This window comes from Lagopus leucura, unplaced genomic scaffold (genome assembly GCF_019238085.1).
Source record: "Lagopus leucura isolate 7727_CA_CO unplaced genomic scaffold, USGS_WTPT01 Super-Scaffold_100002, whole genome shotgun sequence".
NCBI classification, from domain to species: Eukaryota; Metazoa; Chordata; class Aves; order Galliformes; family Phasianidae; genus Lagopus; species Lagopus leucura.
Genome location: NW_024962263.1, coordinates 81390154 through 81414388, shown reverse-complemented (window position 1 = coordinate 81414388; position 24235 = coordinate 81390154). Strand labels below are relative to the sequence as shown.

At 44.4% G+C, this 24235-nt stretch overlaps 1 long non-coding RNA gene across 11 annotated transcripts in view; it reads right to left on the bottom strand.

The window, feature by feature from the left end:
- Nucleotides 1-24235, bottom strand: part of LOC122178706 — a 79954-nt gene that overhangs the window by 38450 nt on the left and 17269 nt on the right. For 9 of the 11 annotated variants that reach the window (XR_006178426.1, XR_006178425.1, XR_006178427.1 and 6 more), the window contains one exon: nucleotides 1508-1863. This is a non-coding gene — a long non-coding RNA (uncharacterized LOC122178706). The other 2 variants (XR_006178430.1, XR_006178429.1) reach the window with 2 other exon arrangements.

The window sequence follows — 24235 nt, the reverse complement described above, 5'->3', positions numbered from 1 at the left end:
AACCCATGAAGGGCCTTGCCTCGAAAGTTACCTACATACTGCTGTACACAATGTTATCACCCTACAAGGGCAGAATGAAACAAACAAAAAAAATTGAGTGACTTGACCAGAGGCACAGATGAGGTTACTGGAGGAGCCAGCTACAGGTAATAGATTTCCTAATTCCCTTTCTTCTCTGTCTCAGCCACCAGAGAATGCAGCCTTCAGAAGTTCAGAAGATGTGCTTCACCACGCAAAAGAAATACAATAACTTTTCAGCGTATTTTCTACGCCATTTGAGCTGGATTGCAACACGCCAAGTGAGCAGGTCAAGTTAAACACTGGATATTCCAGCCATGAGCATGTCTCTGCCCCAAACCCCACAGGCTGCTGGCTCTACACAGAGCCCTCCATTGACCACCAAGGCTAAGCAATACACACAACCCACTCCATAGCTCTGGTACGATGCTTTCACTCCCCACAGTTAACACCACAGTCTCCGTTAGAAGCACAGCAAGTACTCAACTTTCCTGCTAGTCAAAGCAAAGAACCTTTTAATTCTCAGTCTATCTTCTCAATCTGGCTTAAGTATCACATCAAATTCAAGAGACAGTCAACTGATTTTGTTCCCCTGGCTCCATTTCCTTCCTTTAATCTGATGTAAAATTGTGCTTACAGAGCAATAAGATGAAACTTTTAATGCCTCACACATGCTGATGGGAATGCAGAATAGCATTTTCAGCAATTTCCCCTTAGCAGTTCTTTTTTGTATAGTCAAAATAAATAAATCTGGAATCTAGATTCAAAGAGCTAACTTTTTTCTCCATTCCCTATTCTTTTTTCTTTTTTTTTTAAGAAGAGCATTCTGTTCATCAGCACACAAGTAGATTCATCCCCCACCACTTCCAGAGCAACTGTCAAAACTGGGATTTTCACAGCAAACTGACACCCCAAAGACCAACAGAACAATCCAGTTCCAGTGTTGAAAAGAAAAAGGCTCAGTCACCTTTATAAAAACATCGAAGTCATTGTAAATCTTTATAAAAATGTAAATTTGTAATTATCATTGCAATTGCTGAATTATCCGTGTCTACATTGAATACGAGTAATTTTCAAGTTAAAATTTAAAGCCATCTCCTTTTTTTATGTCATCCTCTAAATGATGCCATTCTTCAACAGAAGCACTGTTAAATTAAGATGAGAAAAAATGGCTTGAATACTCATATTATCTCCTCTGAAATTACATGGCAAAGCCTGATAAGCAGGTTCACACACAGCCGGTGTCTGCGTGGTGCTGTAAGTACATCAGTAATTGCTGAGTGGCCAGGGGCAGTGCAGGAGGAATTACGAGGTGTGGATGTGAGCATCTCCACCCCTTTTCTAATGAGGAAAAGCCATCTTCAGAGTATGATGCTAAAGAGATGGAAAGGCCTCACCTTTAGCAGAGGCTAGTAAGGAAACAGAATGATTCAGTTCCGAAACATCAGGAAAAGAAATTGGGTGAAGAATGAGGAAACCATCTACATACCCAGACATGGCCACTGCTGCACTGCAAAAGCTCAGAGAAAGGGAAAAAATATTCTTCTGCCTTCTGCAATAATTGCTCTGTTCCGAGCAACTGAAAGGGGAGGTATTCCAGTAAGGACGGCAAGCGACTGATTTGCTGTAATCCTCAGAGCAGAGATGCCTCCTTCCCAACACTCAGTGACCCAGGAAAGATAGGGAGAATTTCCAGATGGTTTTGTGGGTGGCTGATGTTCTCCAGAGGATTTTGCAGGTCCATAAATCCCATAATCCTAAAAATCCTTGGAAGCTATGGAAGGGATCAATCTGAGAGCTCCTCCCAGCATTACTCCAGAGTGGTTGAAGGCACAGGGCTGAGACCTTTGGAGAGAGGAAAAGGACAGCCATTATATGAGAGCAGCCACGAGGAAGTAGAAAGCACAGGCTCTTCCCACCTATCTTATTCCCATGCAAACTCTTTCGATTCACTTTTGCACAGGAGGAAGTTTTTAGGTTTGTTTGATTTTTTTTTCACTTTTCTCCTTTTTTCATTTGTTTCCCTATTAGCCTGGTTTATTTAAACACACTGAGCATAGGCTCCATGGGACCACCATCTCCAGAGGCTCACAGGTCCCAAGTGATGTGAAACAAAGAGGACTATAAAACAACAACCAAAACAAAGGTCACCTAACCAACACATCCTTCCAAAACCCTTTTGACTGGGGAAAGGAGACAGTTTTCTTTCTCCTTTTTTACTTTTTTTACCCTAATTACATGTTTTCTCCAGCAGGGAAGAGAAGGCAGTAAAAGGCTGCTTGGAAGCAGCTGAGCGGGACTTTCTGCCTTCCTAATTTCAGAGAGAAATGACCATCTAAAGCAACTCTGGGTTGAAGTGGAGGAAACAGCCCCACGTATCAGCTGGATACAAACCCTAACACCTTGGGAGCACTCAGCTCTGCAGTAAAACAACTGTTTGCACTTCCTAACAAGTCAAGTACACCTCCACGTTCAAATGAAATAAAAACCTCTCAGCAAAGTGGCTTCAAATGCCCAGGGAATTAGTCATAAAAATTCTAGTTATTCAATGTGCATAAAGCCATCAAAATTTGTTTTGTTTTGTTTTTCCTTTTAAAACCTGATATTACTAACAGTGCTGGGAATCAAGTTGCTGGGACTTTTGTTTGTGATTTTAAGATAAGAAAGCTATCACACAAACTCAGTCAATTGCCAGGCCCGGAAATAATGCTTTGCAAGCAGTGAAAGGAAACTCAAATAACTCCCTGCCCAACATTGCTTTCTAGTTCATCTGTCATAAAAACAGCAGAGAGCAGCTCAGAGCCAAAAGATTTCTTTTTGCTTTGTTTTAGCTCTAGCAGCACAGAAAGGTGATATCATTGTGTATTGCAACCAAGCAAATGAGTAATGAAAGTGCAAGCACATACATTAAATAAAAGGTGTTATAAGCATTTGTTTTGTTTTGCTAATTGTGTCAATGAAGTCCTATCCTCAAACAGATGAAACGCAATCAGAAATAAAAAATAGAAGGAAAAACCAAGTGAATAATTCAATGTTCAGAATACTTTTTTTTTCCCCCGTTTAAAACTTTGGAGAAACCCATGCTTATTATAAACAGCATTCCACTCGCATCTATTTACATCACATTCAGTATGCAACCTGCCTTTAATCAAACCTTCTTCCTCACTAAGGAAGACAACAGAATCACCTTCTCTGCTTTGTAAATACACAGGCTTAACATAGCCCCAAGCTAACCTGAGTCACAGTTGCCACCAGTAGGACTGATGACACTGTAACTCACTGAAATCTGGTGTCTTCCCAGTGTATTTAAGCTGCTGACTACAAAATATGTCACTCAAATCAGTGAAAAGCAATTTTAAGTCTTCCCTCAAGTCTTCTAGTTCTTGAAACCAGAAACCTGCATGGTCTCATTGCTTCTTTGGTATTCCAGAGATGGGTAGAGCTAACAAAATAGCCCCATATCATGTCCCACCTAAATGACACAAACATTCAGAGCCTACCAAAAATGTGAGCTGATAAAAAAATCTTAGGAAAGGATGTGATTGCCCGAAAATAACTCCCATCCTATTCATCATATAGCAAATCTCAGTCACTCTGATGATTGTACAACACTTAAAATGCCTGTAATACGTATTTCTCCACTAAAAGAACATTTGCCTGAAACCCTTGAGCTGTTTTTTCTCTAAACTAATTATTTACAAAATATGTGCATGCCAACTGATAAAAATCCATCACCAGTCACCACTGTGCCAGGAGGAGCAGGGCTTCTGTTCTAGCTCACTGTACACACTTTCACCAGGAGATGAGTCAAAGAAACAAAAGGAAGAAAATACACAAATTATGCTTTTCCTGCTCTTCCTCTTGGCATTATTTGCCTCCAAAGCCAGCTGGGACCCTGCCTGAAGCAGGGGTACAACTAGATGATTTCAAGAGGTCCCTTCGAACCTCAACATGCATTGAAGGGTTGTCAGTCAATTCTGTGATTCTGGGTAGCAGCAGGCCCTGAGGCTAAGGAGCAGCTACGGGCTGTTTGCTCCATTATGCCCACATAAATGTCCACCTCTTTCTAGATAGGCATTAAGAGTCGGAAGAACTGATAAACCAGTGATACATGTTCATTTTAAGCATATTCTTTTGTGGTATGGCAGACACAGCACTGATGTGCTCAACACCTTCCCTTCTAGGCTGTGAGGACAGGATACAGGATGTCCCAGCATGGGATGCAGATGACATTCAAGCTCTTGCGGGAAAAACCCGAAAAGTCAACTTTTTAGTTAATTTCACTTTGCCCTTAAAATCCTGCATGCATCTGCCCTGAAGACCTCAACTCCAGCTCCAGTGCTTTGCATTCCAGGCTTACAGCAGCCTCCTGCTTCCCTCACAAATTAGACGTCTAAGCAGTGACAAACACCTACAGGTCTTGCCCAAAATAACATAGAGAAAGTCATGCAGCAGTACATCTACACTGCAAGTGACAGTCCAGCATCTGAGAAACACATTCCTTCTTCTCATCCCTCAATGAATAACAACTCCGGCACTTGATCAGCAGGGCACAGTTCAGCCACCCACACTGGGCAAGCCTGGCTCCAAATAAACACAGCATAGGCTGCAAAATACAGCAGCACTGAGAGCCCACAGCTCCTTCTCAAGGGCAGCAAGACCAAGTCATATGAGCTGAAGGAAAACAGCAGCAAGCAGAGCACTGCAGAGTACCCCAGAGAGCCTCAGATGATTAATAGCCGAATGAAAAAAAAAGAAAAAAATAGACTTGCTGCTAATTAAGAAATACAGGGGAAAAGAGAAACGAATAAGGACTTCCACCTGTTAAATATTTACCATTAAAGGGTCCCAAGTGCAATGTCTGTTTTAAAAAAACAAAGGGTGTTTTTTGTGCCTGTGTTTTTGGCTTAAGGAAAAGACTGTTTTTCCACTTCAGCTTGTTCATTACAACCCAACCATGTGAGCTAAGTGCAGTGAGGGACCTGTAAAACCTCAATATCTGCACCAGATTACTACAGCAGGAACTTTATTATGGGCACAAGAGCAAGCAGGGCTTTTTGTCTCTGCTGTTCCTGTCCCACATCCAATGTGCTCCAAACTCACCCCTCCAAAACACAGCAAAAGTCCCAAAATGGCCCCTCTTTATTTTCCTATGCAGAAACAAATTTTTTGATGCCCAGTTAAGGAAAACAAAAGAAAAAAAAAGTCTTTTATATTTTTCTGCAAATTCTCCTCTTTTAAGCAAAAGGTTGCAGGTATATTTACTGAAAGGCAGCGGTGGAGGCTGTGAACCACCGCAGGACACAGTCTGTCCTCTCTCTTACCTGGGCCACTGCTGGGGTCAAGCTCATGTGTTGGCCAAACCTCCCAGGCAGCAGATCCAATTCAGCACAGTGCGTAACTCAGCCACCACGGGGAATGGATTTCTCTAGGTGTGGTGAGCTCAGTGACAGAAGGAGAAGGAAAGGATCAAGCTGGACTATCCTTGCCCTTGCATCGGCACCCAGCTGGTTAACTAATTCAACCCATCTCCGAAATCTCTCCCCAGCTGCTACCACCCTGCTCTCAAACACAGAATTTCAGAAGAGATATAGACTGAACCCAGGAAATGGAGACATTCCAGGTCAACAGGGCTTGTGTTTTTCATCAGCGAGGCAGTGTATGGTCTGAACTCATTTACTTTAAGGAGTCATGGAAGGACACCAGCGTTTGTCTGAACATCATATTTACATCCTTATAAAAGAACAATCGAGAAAATCCTATAAACAAAATACTTCAAATATTCTGTTGTTTGTTTGTTTTCCAAAAAAATAAAGGCAGCTGCTCCCTTTCACTCTCACTCAGAAGCACCACATTCTTAGAGTGACCTGTCTGCTTTTGAAGGGTTCACAGGTTTGACCGACTGCCACATCCAGGCAACCTGTAGAGAGAGGGCTTTGGCTCCTGCATCAGAAAATGCAGCTATGGTAGGACGTGATTAATATGGGAAGTGCACCTCACAGGGGCTCCACCAGAACACCCAACTAGCAACACAGACCAGGAGATGACCCCAAGAGTCAGTCAACTTGCCTGTTGCATCAGTCTGAGCTATCCTTGTGTGGATTGCCAAAGCCACCATTTGCATTACACAGTATTGTAGGAAAACGATGTGAAAACCACAACCATCTATCATGTCCCATCCTACCACTCTTTGCTCTAAAAAGTAAGTTCTGTAGATGCCAACCAAATCAGGTTCAAAGGAGAACAACAAAAGCAGGAGTATCCTCCAGTGAGTGGGAACAACCATGTATGCTTTGTTCAATGACAGGGCACTGGATAAAACAAAAAACAGAGTTCTAAGGACTGCTGATTCTTGTGAGACTTCTCAAGGAAGTGCACTTTTTACACCTATATGTTCCACGTTCGGTATTATTACATTAACTCTTCCCCATAACCATTCAGGACTCCTCAAACATGTCCTAGATGTCCATACTTGATGGCTGGGTCTATATCTTGACCCAGCTCTAACTAGTGACTACCACGCATCATTTTTCAAAGCTTAATGGTTCAAAAGCACGATTTTCCTTGGTGCAAGCCAGACCTCCAGAAGTCCTTGCCAGCACAGTTCTGTGAGCAAAGTCCTTCTCCAAGAAGACCCTGGGCTGAGGAAAACCAGGAGCTATGAATGCCATGGCTGCCTTCAGCTGTATCTTACAGGAGGGACCATCACCCATTGCTTACATTGCTACAGAAGTGCCACATGACAAGCGTAACATTACTGAGTCGGTGTTTATCTTGGTAACCCCACAACTGAGATGGGAATTCATTACTTCTGAAAGGCCTTGGTGAGTGCGCTCTGTGCGCGTTACAAGAGAGCGGGAGGCGATCGCCTGCTGTGACAAAGACCTAAATCACAGATCAGGCACCATAAAGAGCTCAGCCACACAGAAAAGCCCTTTGAGGCAAACACTGCTAGCGGATGGCCCTCCCGAGCAGCTGACTTCTTCGCTTGCAAAAGAAACAAAAGGCACTTTTTATATCTTGCACGGATGCAATTACTTTGGTGTTTTGCTTATGCCCAGCAGAGTGTGCAGCAGTTGTAATGGGACAAGGACTGCGAGGTGACCACAGTCCTGTTCACCGAAGAAGATAAGCTACAGATAAGCCTGAGTGGGAACCTAATTAGCACACAGGCTCAGCCCTTTTGGCTTTTTAATTCTGTTATTCTAACAATTCCTTACAACAGAACAGACATTTGGTATTTATCCTGGCACTTGCCCAGGTTTCCATCCCTGCCCCTCTGTTGACACCCAAGCGGGCACCGCTTCACCTCCCGCACCGCCAGCGGGCTCAAACAAGAGCTCCTTTCTTCCCTCAGGTTCCTTACACAGGCACGTGGCAACAAGGAAACCATCAGCTCCCCAGCCAGCCCATGTCTAGCCCAAAAGGCCTGAAAGAGCTCTCTCAGGTATGGGATGGAGCTGCTCCATCTCCAGGGCCACAGGGCTGCACCCTGTGCTGCTTCCTGTGGGGCTCCCACACCAGGTATAGCTGAGGAACCCCAAGAAACTGGAACCCCTCTGCAGCCTCACTTCTTGCTTTGCCTGGCTTGATTCCTGAGAAGCCATCCTGGCTTCCCAGAGCTATCTAAAGTTTGCCACCACTTTTTGTTACAATTAATTAATTTATGACTTTTAGTCCACAGCAAAGTTAACTATTTTACCAGCAAAAATCACTAAGCCAGCTACAAAAATAATCCTTCTAATCAGTGTATTTTAGTTTTTTGTGATAGACCTATTCTTTGAGTTTTCAGGATTTGTTTTGTTACTGTAAAGGCTAAAAACATGCTTTATAGTTAATCAAATACATAAAATCCTCATAACTACATCTTTCTAGGAGCAAAGGAGTTGCACTAAAATTATAAAAGTGGCTGTGACATTAATTAGCTCTCACTGATAGAACAGAAGACACCAACTACTTACTTTTCAAAGATAAAGCCAACCAACTTGAAGCAGTTCCTTCACAGCTAAAAGTTGGCTTTCATCAGCCCATCACTACTACAGACTCATTTATTTTTATATTCCTCTATTAAGTTGGGTTTGAAATTCACGATGTTATACCCTCCATGCTGCCACTGCTTCAACTCCCAGGAGGCACAGATGTGCCAGTTGCTATGGCTGGTTCTGCTAAAGGCGCTGGTGGGACAAAGACTCAGCCAGAAACCCCAGTGCTGGCCAAGTGTGATTGCTGCTTCTGGCACACTACCCTGATGCAGCTCCAAGTCCACTAGCAGTAAATCAGCTTGTTGGTTCAAGAAGGCTTAAGGGACACAGTTCTGACTGTGCTGCACTTCTCTAGCATCCTCCAAACACTACATCCTCCCTGTGGTGCTTTGTGGGCCCTTCTCTGCCTGGGTTCAGCTCACCAACCCACAGAGAAACCAAACACTGCTGTTTGCTGGCAGTGTTTTCAGTGGGTGTGCAAGTAAAGCCAATCAGTCAAAAGCAAGGGGAGGAGGGCCAAGCAGGAAAAAGTCATTTTTTAAATCACTGTAAATCACCCCCTTCCATGGGTTATGAATTTCACGCTCACTGTTTGTCACCTTTCAAAGCTTAATTCTCAGTGGCTGCTTCCTCCTCTAGAACCTGGATGTGAGAGAGCAATAATTGCTCTCCTTGAGTCCCACCACATGTGGCTCGAAGTCCCCACTCCAGCATGGGTGCGCACCTACACCCCACAGAGCTTGGGAGAAGCCCCCCCATGCTGTGGGCTGGCACACTGTCCTGTAGAGCAACTAAGGTGAAGGTTTCAAAACATCTCTGGGAACAGCAGTCCAGTGATGTTTTGGCAAATTAGGCTCTATCTTCCTGTTACTTTTTTTAACCTCCTGTTTACTAAGGGCACATGTTCAATATTCCGTAAATAATAACAGAAAGTGTTTTCAATCAAACCAAAGCCCATGGAGTACTTTGACTCATTTCAGCAACTGCTGGCAAATCCAAATAAATGCCTACCTGCTAATACAGGCAGCATTAATGCACAGCACAGTTAAGTTCATGGGCACTAGCTCAGGCTCCTCTCGAAGTGAATGAAATTATTATTATTAAGAAAGATTTCATAACAGCATAGGATTAAGCTTCATCCAAACATAGATGCAGTGTTGGTTTAACTAAATGCAGCATGGAAATGTTTTATTTATTGCATCAGTGCAGTTCTGCTACAGAGCTATAGCCCAGTGCTCATGCTTCTCCCAGTATCCAAAGGAGAGTCCCCTCTTCTGCTTGGAGGAAGAGATGCAAAGATTCCCACCAAGCACTGATGCCCATGCTGTATATGCTGGCAGGACAGCAGTAAGGCTCTGGCGCAGCTGGAGGGATGGACACCTTCATGTATGCACAAAACCAACTACATTTCCTGCAACTCAAAGAGGAAATTTATTTTTATGTTTTAAGACTGGTGATGCACTGCACCTCTTATCTGCTGCTAATAATTAAAATTGTCATGTCACGCAGTCCAGGTTCTTCAGTGCCTAATGCCCAGGTTTTCAGAAGAGCTTGCATGCTACTATTGAGAGGAATTCCACCTCTTGGTGTTCAAACTAGAATTATGAGAAAAATAAATAAAAACCAGGTAGGATTACTTTACATCAGCACCTAGAGGCATTGGAGGAATTTCCAGCCACATGCCATCAGCTTCATGTGAATGCAGCTAACTACTTCATTGCCTATAAGGCATGCTCCATGAATCTCGGAGTCCTAAAGGTCTCTTTCTCTTAACCAGATGACAATGTCCTGCCAGGGTTCCTAAGAACACATTTCTCTCATGGCTTCCTGTCTGCTCTTTGTCCTGTTACAGTGAGAAAGGCACTGTTTACCACAACACCTGCGTGTGATCTGCTTTTCTTAAGCACAGGGTTTAATTCTTGTCGTACAACCTTGCCATGGGGACTCCCATTGGGGTTTCTCTACTGAATCCAGCTGAGTCAGGACCTCACAGTCATAATCAGCTCTATGGACATGGCAGGGGAACAGAAGATCTGTTTTCATGAAGATGGCCGTCCTTCATCCAAGAATCCTTCACTAAGAATGGAGAGAGACTATTGCAAGAGGACATGATCTTAAGTGAAGCAACTCACAGGTCTATGGATCCAACCCAAAATACTCGGAAATATCTTCTTCCAAATGTCACTCATTCAAGAAACCCTTTTTGCCAATCCCCTTTCCCATTTGCACACCCCCCTATCAGGGACTATACAGGAGCAAACGTTAGAGGCCTTTCTAGTCAGCTTTCCCTGTTTACATAAGATAACAAATGTATAACTGATAAAGGAAGATATTTTTTCCACATGGTGCATAATTAGACTATGGGACATATTTACTGAGAGAAGGTCTCAAATTTAAAGAAAAAGAAAAGAAGGAAGGAGCAAGCACTTCATCAAGATTCATGATTAAGTGGTACTGTAACAACTGAACTTGATTATTTGGGGCTTACAGGCAGTCAAGCATAAAAATAACTCTGTATACAGAATATTCAGTTTATTTAGTCACTTCTTAAGATGACATGTCTTTCCCTCTTCTGACCCAGCCAATGTGCCCATTTGGGCGTCAGGACATCAGATCAGATGTGTCTACAATACAACAAATGTAAACTTTCACACAGTCACCAGCTCACACTTCTCCAGGCCCCATAATCTTTCTTATGATCCTGGAGCAGCTCACGTTGGTGAGGAGCAACCCAGTAGCTGCAATATGATGAGCGAGGCTAAGAAAAGCCTAAAAAGTCAAAGGACACAGCCAGGAAAGTGGCAGCACTTGGTCAACATCACCTTTCACCTACATCTTCTGAACTGCTTTCCTGATAAAAGATTATCTTGGAAAAACAAGGCCGTCACGGCTGCTCGTTCCAGCAGGTCCCAAGACCTGCCACACCACGTCCTCATAGGACCTGTCCACACACTGTTGTTGTGTACACACCACCATAGCAAAAAAGGTTTATAGAATCACAGAATGGCTTGGATTGAGAAGGACCTTAAAGCTTATCCAGTCCCAACCCACTGTTGTGGCAGAGCTGCCCCTCACCAGCTCAGGCTGCCCATCCTCAGGGTCCTATATCCAACCTGGCCTTGAACACTGCCAGGGATGGGGCATCCACAGCTTCTCCAGGCAACCTGTTTCAAGGTACAACAGCTTTGATCATACGAAAAGCACCATAACTACTTTTTTTTTCTTCTTTTTTTTCTTCTTTTTTTTCCCTAATGAGTAAATTGAGATACCAAAGGAAAACAACACAGAACAGGCCTGCAATCATAAGACTGCAAGAAGAATCAGGACTCCTCAGGGACATGCTTTCAAGAAGAGAGTTTAAAGATCCTCGTAGATATTTGCATTTTTTTCCTACCTCAAAAGCAGCACAGATGAACAAAGTCAATGAAAATGACCTGGAAACCTACACTGAGAGTAAGAGTGCCGTAGCCTTGATTTTGATCTTGAAATAACCTGGCCTAAGCTCATGAATCATTTTTAATGTTTATTTTTAGAATGATTACCTTCAAACCTTCAGACATGTCCTTTAAATAGTTTGACACATTTGATACCTTTTCCATTTTTTCCATGAGGCTGAAAATATGATCTGTGAAGTCACATTTATCAAGGGAGACTTGTCCATCAACCATATCTCAGCAAGTACACTTCCAAGGGAAAGAACTGTTTGTTTTACAGCAGATGCAGGTTTTCCCAACACCTACCACAGGAAACACATCATGCCAGTATCCAGATATGCCAAAGCCAGCCTGCTCTTTCCACAGCTATGCTAAAGTTTTAGCCTTGAGTTGACAAAGCCTAATTTAGGTGGTAAGAACTTACTCTCACCAACAGGAAACTGCATTCACCTCTCAGAGCTTCAACAACAGCCCTTTTGGTACTCAAGATGGATGGTTTGTTGCAGCAATTCTGAGAACACTTTTATTTTATTTGTAGAGGTCTCCACCAGGTTTGGGAACATGTACAGCCACTGTATATGTGATTTCCTATCAGCACTGTAATCAGTCAGCACCACAGAAAAGAGGGAAATTTCTAGTCCTCTTTTTATCAAAACAGTCACACTAGTAGAGATCTCCATGAATGCAGCCAGGCCAATATGACAGTATCCTATCTCCCTTTCTCTTCATTTGTGTTCACAGTGGCGTAAAGCCATTGGAGGCAGCACATGGAACCAGGACAGCAGGAGCCTGTTCTCTTCTAACCATAATGCAGCGGAACAGGGAGGCATAAAGAGCCCCACTTGTGGGGCACTGAGGGATTAAAGATCTTGTGATCCTCAACTGCCTTCACATCATCACTTCCTGCCACCCTCTTCCTCATTACGCTTCCCACAGAATCAGACCTCTGGAAAACTGTGAAATTGCCTTCTAAATCCAAATCCTCAAGCATCCCCATGGACACGGGCAACCTGGAGGAGTTTATTGTACATCATTATACATGGTTCGGTTCCACCAGTGAAGTCCTATTCATTAGGATGCCCTGAGGCATTAATACATTCGCATCACAGTTCTGTATATCTACAGGAACCAGGAATAACTCTGAAGAATTTGAACCCTGCAGAGACCATGTGATGAGCCTTCCAGTGAAATTGATGGGCTTTAAACATAGTAACACAGTGATCACCAGACAAGATCAAACCCAACCACTATCCTTGCTCAGCATCTGGTCTCCAGCCTCAGACTTTTGGAGAGAAGAGCCGCACACCTAGCAGAAGGAAGCACAATCCTGTCACTGCCCACCATTGGGCATCAGCATCCACAAGCTTAGGTTGGATATCAGGAAAAGCTTCTTCACAGAAAGAGTTGTTAAGCACTGGAATAGGCTCCCCAGGGAGGTGGTTGAGTCACCATCCCTGGATGTGTTTAAAAACCATTCGGATGTGGTGCTCAGGAACATGATTTAGCAGAAGGTTGCTAGTTAGGCCAGTATGGTTAGCTTATGGTTGGACTCAATGATCTTTAAGGTCTTTTCCAATCTGAGTGATTCTATGATTCTATGACCTGCTGGCCTAGCAAGATTAAATTAACAGGTTAAACTAATTCACCAGCTGTGACTTGTAGCAGCTGAGGAGCTGACACAGTTCCCCTTCTGCCTCTGATAGGGACCACCGCAGCCTACAGGAAGCAGAGCAGACACAGCAATGACATCTACCACGGCTGTTGCATCGCCAGGAGACCACCTGCCACAACCCTTACAGGTCCATGTAACCACAGGGTCACTGATTAAACCAACTATGTGTTTTTATGTAGATATATTCGTGTATAATCTCACAAACAGCTTTCTTACTGTAGGTTTGTCCCATCAGACCTATTCTGACACTCACATCTGGGTGTCATTTCATGTCTGGCAGTAGAGGAGGGTGCTGGTCTCCTAGCACAGATGAGTTCAAGTCACATAACTCAGGTATTTGCTACTCACTATTCTTCACTTCATTACTCTTCCCAGAAAAGAGTACAGACTACTATTAGTAACCCATTTCAGGTGACTTTAATATGATGCAGTTGCAATGCATGAAAAAATCTGAGCTGATTCACATGATGTTTCCCATTCCCACGTGTCCCAGAACAAACTCCAGAAGAGCAACGCAGTAGCTGTGTCCACAAGTGCTTCAGCCACCCTGGCTGAACCTCCCGCAGGTCAAAACCTTGTGCATTACATCACTGGGGTTACATATCACACTGACCTCAACTGCACTGCAGACTCCCTTCGTCAGTAGCTCAGGTGTTGGCCTTACAGAGACGAGTTCCCACCGTCATCTCGTATGCATAGAGCTTCATAAAGGCAAAGTCACTCATGCCGGGAAGTAGCAAGGCACGAGCACATTCTGCACTCTAGTAAACAGAGTGTATGTGGTTCCAGTGACTCACCAAAGCAGAGCACCAGCTCTTGAGAATAGTTGCTCCCACTGCCAAGACTGAGAAATAAAAAAAAAGTTGGATGAGGAAACGAGGGGGGGGGGGAAGAAAATAAAACCCACATCAGATCGTGGCTCATTTATTGTTTCAAGCAGCAGAGAGTCTGCTTTTGTTTTTGCTGGCTTTTCTCTTTTCTTTTTTTTTCTTCCACACAAATGAAACAAAGCATGGAAAGCAAAGGCTCTGCCAGCATCAGTTCTGCACTGACAGTTCATTCCTAATGGCTAGCTTCCCTGCTCATTGCAGATGAGTAGAAATAGATAACATTCAAGGGTCTCTTCCAACTCAAGCTATTCTATGATTCTACGAGATGGGCCTCAAATTATAACCACCAAAAGTACAAATGAGTGGGTAGATTTCTCCCAGAGATAGAGCCCTTACTTACAGCAGAGTGCACCCCTATTTCTTCGCTTATTTCATTGCTGCAAAAAGTAACTCAACTATCTACAGCATGGCATTGTTACTGACTTCATCACATCAGTAGTTGGAGCTGCAATCAACCCACAGTGCTGAGGGGGCCCTTGGAAATCAGGTGAACCATGGCACTGCCTAGAACCTTCAGTTTCACTTCAGCTCCTGAAACCCCCGTTAAAAAGATGCAAATTCTTTAAACAAATAACTGAAGCACCTGCCAGTTTGAAGAAAACTGTAGCAAAAAGTCTATTACAATCACAAACATCATGATTTACAACAACTGTGTCTTGTTAGTCATCAATATGAAGATTAAAACCAAAAATAGATATATTATCATATTAAATGTACTTTTTATACCCCATCTTGCCAAACAATCCTGATAAAAATTGCTCAAATACAAAAAAGAAACATTTTCAATTGTTGTTTCTTCTAAGAACTCCACACAGAGTTCACAAAGACTTCTTCACAAAGACACTAAGCTCAGGGCTTAGTTCCAGCATTGGACGAAGATCAGTTTAAGGCCTAAACTAAACACTGGAAATGTTGTCACTCTGCAGGTAGACTAGGATCAACCCCCTCATTCCTGCAAGCATAAGGCTTTAGCAAGAAGAAGACTCAATACTACATTCCTATGACTCACATCACCAAATGCTGGGAAGAGACAATCAAGGCGTCAGCACAGCAGATCTTCAAGGTCTACATAATACTGACAACTGTTGGAGAATGAAGTATCTCTGGTAGATTCAGAGAAGATGTAAAGGTGTACCAATAACAACAGAACACTGTAAGATATTAAGCTCCATCTGGGAGCCTATGTTCAAGAAGGATGAATATGAACAGAACCCATCAGAGCTGCCAGGAGGGAATAACAAGTCCTTCTTACAAGGGAGATGAGAGCTGTCAGTTTAAGCTGCATGGTTCTGAGGAAACAAGACTGTTCTCCTTATCACAGAAACAGCAATTAAAGCTGATAATTTCACAAGGCCAAATGAGTATAAGTTGGCTATGAACAACTTCAGGCTTGAGCAAAAAGCTTTCCAGCTACACTCAGCTCTGGATGTTTTCCAGCAGTAGAGGAGCAGGTGGCCCAACCAGCCTTAAGATTCAGCTTGATATATTAATTGGTGAGATTATAACCTTGGCTGCTTAGGAAGGAAGAAGTCTTCAAGATCCCAGTAGCATTCGGTACTCATGTTCCTCTGCTCATTGATAACACCTCTTAATTGGCTTTTTCTTATTCTCCCTCACCTACATGCCTCACCTATTACAACCATCCACGGTGATGGGAACTCATTTTGGACATTTAATGGGAAATTCCAGAAACTCAGAGCTTTGAAAGACTACTGTAGAGAAAAGAAGTGTAATACACCTTATTTTGCAGGCGCAGTAATGAAGACAGTAGAAATCTGTTTCTGCAGTAAAGGAAACTTGAGCATTGTGCTGTACATGTAGAATTAACAGGAATTACACAAGTTCAAACTACCAGCAAGGGCAAAATCACGCAGTGACAGACAGTGCCATGTTATCCCACTCTTCTAAGCACAGACTCCAAATGATCAAAGCTTTTAAATGAGCCTGACTTTTTTTTGTCAACCACCACTCCCATCTATTGCTGCTCCTCCTGTGCAGGCTACAATAAACCCAGTATAATTTCCTCCCAGTTAATGCATGTAAGAGCAGGGTTGTTCCTACCACTGCCAGTGTCTCCATTCCACTATCCAGAAGACCCCCAACACAGCAGACAGTCCTGTTTCTTATCCGCCAAATACTTCTATCTTCTTTTTTACTATGTCTTGGGAGATTACTGCTCAGCACTCGTTTAAGCCATTTATTTTCAAAGGCACTCAGATTATTTGCCTGTACCTCTGATATATTTCCAGCTTTCAGATCTGTATGTTTAGATAAAAAATAACTTTTCAAGTCCAACGTTCAGAGTTCAGCCTTTCAGCTGCAGATTTTCAATGAGTAAATCTCAATTAAGCCAGTAAATGCGGTTGCTGCCTTGCCAATGCGTGACACCATTTCCTTCTGGACATCCCCTGTGGCTTAGATACAACTACCAGGATATGTGAATTGATTCATTTCTTGTATTCTATCGCTTTCTAGCACAATGCCTGATTTGGGAACTGCGAGGGTTTTCATGAGATCAGTGGGTTTGGACCAGATAGGACACCCCCAGCTCTCTGTGGGGCTGGGAAATCTGTCCTGACATTTTTGCTGAGCGGTCCCACAGTGCTCAGTGACGTGGGGACCCTTTTTGCCTTCAGGCTCTCTGCCAAGCAAACAGGAAAGCCTGGCTGTATGCAGACACGGCTGCAGCATGGGCTGAAATAAATCCCATTGGCACTGAGGATACAGAGAAATGACCGAGCACAGGCAAAACCCCTGCCCCTGCAGACTACAGGGGCAACTGAATGGTGACAAATAATGAGCCATCCCACAAAAGAACAAACAAACAAACAAACAAACAAACAGGGGGCATCCCCTAAAATGTTCCAGCCACAGAAACATGAATTATCATCTGATCTTTTAATCCAGATTGAGGCAGCACCTGAGTTTATTCCCGTACGACAAGCCTGAGCCAGGGCAGGTCTTGCTGAGCACCATTAGGCTACCCTGAGAATTTGTAGCTGGGTGCCAATTTCCTGGAAGAGTTCCACCTTCAGCAGAACTTCATCTTGTCCTCCTCAGCCAAAGCCTCCCCACCCTCCTAGGCAGAAACTATGGCCGCTGATAGCCCCGGGCTGCTGCAGATTACTTAATGTTTGGACAAACATTCGAAAGCAAGGAGCCTTGTGAAAGCACTGAGAATTATGCAAATACAAAGCCAACAGGAAGCATTGGCATTTTATACAAGTTTGCCCTCATTCTATCAAAGCCTCGCAGCAATAACGTATTTCTCCCCAGAAAAGCTGCTGGAATCATTTCACCTGCTTTAATGCACTCATATTTAGACATTCTACATACCAAGAGTGTATGAATTAAATCAGTATCTCCATTTCATTTTGATTTAGTGTAATGAGGGGGGAGGTCTTTGCAAGGGGAATCCACATCTCATTTCAGACCTTTGGCCAGACTCAACTGCATGGATATTTTTTCTTTACTGTCCCTGCCTGTTCCCATTGCTATCACCCTATCATCACAGATGGGACCAGCTTCAGAAGCATAGTTGGCTTACGCAATCTGAGATAAAAGACTGAAGGCAGAAATCAAGCACTCTTCTATTCCAAGACTTAATTACCTCCTTGTAAGTCGTACGCAGAGAGGGGGAAAAAACAATACCCAGGACTTGCAAATTCCCCATCCTCATACCCAAAGGCCCATTAGTTCCTTTCCACAGACAAGAAACCAAAACATCTCACATTTTCCTTGGCTTGATCTATACTTACTGTTTATTAGCAGCCTGTAAAATTATGAACAGAAAATTTAAATAAATTTAGAGATGCATCTCAAAAATACACTCACAACTCTAATCACATTGGCAACATGCGAATGAACAGGCTAATAGATAGAGGCTGGGGAGGAAGAGAGGAAGGAAACAGAAAATTCTTTTTGCTGCAGGAGTTTACTGCTATCTGGGAATGAGGTTGGGCTGCCCCAGCAAAAGGGCTGCGTACAGCACAGAGTGGTCTGCAGAGCCACAGTGACATCAGCACTGTAAGCACATGAGCAGCAGCAGACCAACCCCAGCAGCCTGCATTCACACTTCTCAGCTCTCCACATACTTCAACAATGAAGTCTCCCAAAAAAATGCTGCTGCTTCCTTTCCTACAGTCAGGTAGCAAATGCAGCCAGGGAACCAATTTAGCTTAAAAATAACCTGGCACAAGACAGAAAAAAACCCGAGAACATCTATGAACTTCATAGCAAGTGTTATCACTCTATCAGAGCAGCTTTAGGTGTATAAGGGGCAGTGAAACTTGGAGCCAGTACCAGGAACACCAGGCTGCCACTGCTAAACCCAGGTGCTGCCAGCTTTTCTCTGGGGTAACATTTATCCTACTGCCTTTATCTTTAACAGTGAAAAATTAAGAACACCACAAGGCAAAAACAACAGTTCCAGTTTGGGGCTCTCACTACAAGAAAGACATCGAGGTCCTGAAGCTTATCCAGAGATGGGCAGTGAAGCTGTAAAGGGTCTGGAACACAAGTCTTACGGGGAGTGGCTGAGGGAGCTGAGATTGTTCAGTCTGGAGAAGAGGAGGCTCAGGGGAGACCTTACACTCCCTACAACTCCCTGAAAGGAGATTGTGGTGAGGTGGGGGTCAGCCTCTTCTCGCCTTTAACAGCGACAGAACTAGAGGGAATGGTCTCAAGTTGCACCACAGAAGGTTCAGGTTGAGTAATAGGAAAAATTTCTTCTCTGAAAGAGTGGTTGGACATTGGAACAGGCTGCCCAGGGAGGTGGTTGAGCCACCATCCCAGAGGTGTTCAAGAGTGGATATGGCACTGCACGACATGGGTTAGTGGGCATGATGGGGATGGGTTGATGGTTGGACAGAATGACCTTAGTGGTCTTTTCCAGCCCTAATGATTCTATGACATCATAGCAAAACACTCTGCTTACCAAAATTTAAACCACTGCACCTCTTTGTCTCTGTATGTACATATGTATACAAGCGTGCACAATCGTGCACAGGTTTTCAATTCTGTGCACGAACTTTCAAGCAATGAAAGTACTCTAACATTTTTTTAAGCACATACGAGGCCTAAAGCAGCAGCACATATTGATAATACAACATAATTAATGTCACTTGCTTACTTCATCCAAGAAATTAATCTAATCAGCTAAAATAATACGACAGCCAGAACTTGGCACCAAAGGCAGAAGCTGCCACACGGGGCAGACCAGCTCTGCCACCCACCATGGAACCATTTAACCCTGAAACAACCTCCTGGGGGACATCTCACACAGTGAGCAGCACTGGTCCCAGGGATTGGCTCAGTACTAAATTTCTGGCCCTCTTCAAGGAAAGAAAAAGGTTTGGGCTTTTTCCTTAAATTTTTATGTACATCTTTTGGAGAGGGAAGTCAAAGTGAGTTTAACAGAGTTGGACTCACAGTCCAGTCCAAATTTAAAAGCACAATGAGAGATGGTTTTCTTCACAAAATGCCAAAAATAAGCTACTCTATAAAAATATAAATATTTGAATTTCTATTGGGTTTTAGAGTCCAGCAGCTGTAGGAACATCTCTAGGAAAGTGACAGCTAGCTTATGTCAGTGCATTTACATTGCTGAGCTGTGGGAGCTGAGTGGTCATAAACCAGTAAGTCGCACTGAGGAGCTCTAGGAACAGGTGCTGGTTACCAAAACGGAGTATTTTAAGTTGCCACTCTCACTCCCAGCAGTGACAGAAGTACAGGACTGCTGCCCTGGCCTTTGAGGCTGTGGGCAGATGGCTGGGGTCACCCAACTGGGACATATCGGAGAGCTGAGTACTGCTGTGGGGAGACAGGGCTGCATTCTTCCCTGATGAAAGAGCAGAGAAAGGGCTCGTGTTGCTTCTCCGCACATTAGTGCAGGAACAAAAAAACAAAGCAAATCCGCTCTGTAGTATTAGTGATTATGACTCAGGCTTTTATTCCCCCCAAGCCATGATTCATCCGCTTCAGCCACACAGCTCAGAGGCACAGACTCAGAGCAGCCTCATGATTTCAGGCGCCCCTGCAAACAGTGTGGGGGGGAGCTTTTTGCTATCTTTCTAATTAACTCTCTTCTGCAGTCAATGGTTAAGAATTCTCATTCCCCCTCTCCCCTCCCTCCACTCAGCTCCTGGGCACGGGGCCGGAGGAGCCGAGCGCCGCACGCTGGGGCCACGTGTCTGCGGATGCTCTGCGCCCAGGAACTCGTCACAGCCCCGTGCGAGCCGCGTGACCAACATAAACACACACAGCCCTGCAACCGGCCCCGCTGGTGGGGGTGGGGGGGGCATGTTCTAAGAGAGACAAACAGGAGGTTACTCGAGGCCAAAGGGATGGCCGGCAGCAAAGAGATTCATGGGAGGCACAGGGAAAACATCAGGATGGGGATGCAGCTTCAGAGAGGTGGCAGACATTGGTCAGTGACAGGCAGCATCCTATACAGCAGGTGGGACACACAGGGCTGGGGACAACCCTGTGGTGCCTTTAGCCCTGCCTACCGTGCCATACCCACGGGCTGAGCTGCACAGGGACAGGCGTCCCCACACTCACCATCATGTACTCCATCACTCCATCTCTTCTAGCAACATGCTTTCGAGGCAGAAACCATGGTTGTTTTTGTTTTGTTTTTTTAATTTCCATCCACTGCAGTACGCCTGGTGATCCTACTCTCCTCTGCCCTGGTGAGGCCACATGTACAGCACTGTGTCCAGTTCTGGACTTGTTAATTCAAGAAAGACAGGGAACCTCTACTGACAGAGGAGGGTTACAAAGATGATGAGGGGGCTGGAGCATCCATCTCCCTTATGAGGAAAGGCTGAGAGACCTGGGGCTGTTCATCCTGGAGAAGGGAAGAATGAAGCTGGATCTTGTTAATACTACTAAATATCTAATGGGCAGGAGACAAGTCAGTGATGCCAGGCTCCTTTCAGTGGTTCCCAGTGACAGAATAAGGGGCAGTGGACACAAACTGGAACACAGAAGTTTCATACAAACACGAGGAAAAACTCCTTTACTTTGAGGGTTACGGAGCACTGGACAAGCTGCTCAGGTAGGTGGTGGAGTCCCCTCTGGAGATAGGCAAAACCCAATGGGATACTTTCCTGTGTAGACTACTGTAGGAATCTGCTTTTGCAGCAGGGTTGAATTTGATGATCTCCAGAGGTCCCTTCCAACTCCTACAATTCTGTGGTTCTGTAAACGAGTCTTGTGGCCTCTCTGCATTGAGTACTAATAGAGGCAGACAAATTCTACATTTCAAACAAGGATAAGACATGAAACAGAGCCTCTGTAGAGTGATTAGATACAATTTAAAAAAACAAAACAAAAAAACAACAACAACAACAAAAAAAATCCTTATGTTCTTGGTAATGAGCTGATTGGCAGCAAAAGCCAGGAAGCACAGCCTCCTTTCCCCTGACACCGTGGTGCCCTGCAAAACCAAAGAGTCAAAGTTCAACAGCTTGCCCAAAGGATAAGGCTGCAAAACATGGAGCAGAGAACCATCTGTGATACAGAAACTCACTGTGTTCCCAGGTTCATACACATCTGTGAATTCTTGATACTCCTTTCTTCCCAGAGAGACCATGTAAAGGCACTTCAGCAAGCTTGAGATGCCAGGTGAAGTGCTTCTCACCTTCTCCAGCACAAGAGGCTGGGCAAGCAGCACACCAATAAAACAGAGTGAAGTAACAGCTACTTGTTTTTGCTGGTACTGCTGCACAGGAAGAAGCTACAGAAACATGAACTCTTTGTAGGGGTCCTAGAAGGATTTTTGAGGCTGAAATTCAAAATTAATTTTTAGCAAAGGAAGGAAGGGAAGGAATAATAAAGGAGCGAAGAGCCTCTTACATCCTCCGATTATTTTTTTTTCCCCCTTACTCTGTCACCACAAACCCTGCTAAACAATCTGTCTCCTTCCCTCCTGCAGTTCCCCTTTAGACACTGAAAAGCTGCTCTCAGGTCTCCCCAGAGCCTTCTCTTCTCCAGGCTGAACAGCCTCAGCTCCCTCAATCTGCCCCAGGACAGATGTTTCATTCCATGGATCATTTCTGTGGCCCTTCTCTGGATGTGCTCCAACAGACCTATGTCTTGCTGTACTGAAGACTCCACATTTGGACACAGTACTACAGGTGAGGCCTCACCAGCACAGAGTAGAGAGGCAGGATCACCTCCCTCACTCTGCTGGCCATGCTTCTTTTGGTGCAGCCCAGGATATGGTTGGCTTCCTAGGCTGAGAAGGCACACTGCTGGCTCATGTCCAACTTCCCATCCACCAGTACCCCCAGGTCTTTATCTGCAGGGCTGCACTCAACTCTCCCAGCTTGTATTGGTAATGGGGGTTGCCTTGACCCAGGTGCAAAACCTTGCAGCTGGATTTGCTGAACCTCATGCAGTTCACCTGGGCCCACTGCTCAAGTTTGTCTAGGTCCCTCTGGTATGCTGCCTGCATACAACAGGTTCGTGTCATCAGCAAACTTGCTGAGGGTGCACTCAACCCCAATGTCATTATTACTGATGAAGATATTAAAGAGTTATCGACCCCAGCACTGATTCGCAGGGGCCACCACTCATCACCAATCTACAACCAGACATGGAGCCATTGGCCACCACTCTGTGGACTCCATCCAGCATCCAATTCTTCGACCATCAAACAATCCAGCCATCAAATCCATATCTTTCCAATTTGGAGAGAAGGGTGTTGTGGGGGATTATCAAAGACCTTACTGAAGTAGAGATAGATGACATCAGTGGCTTTTCCGTTGTCCATTGATGCAGTGACACCATCATCAAAGGCCACATGATTGATCAAACAGTATTTGCCCATGATGAAGTCATGCTGGCTCTCCTGTATCATCTCTGTGCCTTCCACATAGCACCTTAATGTAGCTTCCAGGAGCATCTGCTCCATGATCTTCCCCAGCACAGAGGTGAGACTGACAGGTCAGCAGTTCCCAGAGTCATCCTTTTTACCCTTTTTAAAAATGGATGTGATGTTACCTTTTTTCCAAACACCACGGACCTCACCTGATTACCATGACTTCTCAAATATCATTGAGAGTGGCTTGGCAACTACATCAGCTCATTCCATTGGGACTCTAGGATGCCTTTCAGCAGAACCCATAGATTTGTGGATGTTCAGGTTCCTCAGGTGGTCACAAACACAATCCTTGCTTACAGTTTGGGAGGGATGTTACTTCCCAGTTCTGGGCTCCCCAGTACAAAAAAGACAGGGATCTCTTGGAAAGAGTCCAGCGGAGGGCCACGAAGATGGTGAAGGGCCTGGAGCATCTCTCCTATGAGGAAAGGCTGAGTGAACTGGGTCTGTTCAGCCTTGAGAAAAGAAGACTGAGAGGAGACCTGATCCAGGTCTATAAATATCTAAGGTGTGGGGGGCAGAATGGCGAGGCCGGACTCTTTTCAGTGGTGAGTGGAGACAGGACAAGGGGAAATGGCCAGAAACTGCAGCATAGGAAGTTCTGCACAAATGTGCACAAAATCTTCTTTACAGTGAGGTGACGGAGCACTGGAACAGGCTGCCCAGGGAGGTGGTGGAGTCTCCTTCTCTGGAGATGTTCAAGACCTGCCTGGATGCCTACCTGTGCGACCTGCTGTAGGGAACCTGCTTTGGCAGGGGGGTTGGACTCGATGATCTCTGGAGGTCCCTTCCAACCCCTACAATTCTGTGATTCTGTGATTGATTCCCCAGTCTCTTCCTATCAAACCAAATGTTTGAGGGCTGTGTGGCAGGCAGTTAGCAGAGAAGTCCAAGACAAAAAAAAATTGTTAAGTACCTCAGCCTTCTCCTTGTCTGCTGTTACCAGTTTGCCTGTATCAATTGCTAAGGACACTCTTCTGGACTTTCATTTTCTGGTTGAGGTACCTGTAGAAGCCTTTCTTGTTCTTTTTGGTATCCTTTGCCAAGTTCAGTTCAAGCTGGGCCTTGGCTTTCCTTGGATCTTGATTCTGAAACACTGTCAGTGAAGGAAATCTGCATCTTAGTGGGACGCACTGTTCCTTGGGAAATAAAAATCCTGTCCATTTTACAGCATCAGCCAAAATTATGTCAACAATTAAGATTCCATTTTAATACCCTTTTCTTCCTCAAGAAATAGCTCCTAGATTAATGATTTAAGAAAACTAACACCAAAGTATTAATTTAGTAAAATTTGATTGCATCTATTTAAAGTCATAAAAAGCGTGAAGCTTCAATGAGCTGTTAAGATTGCT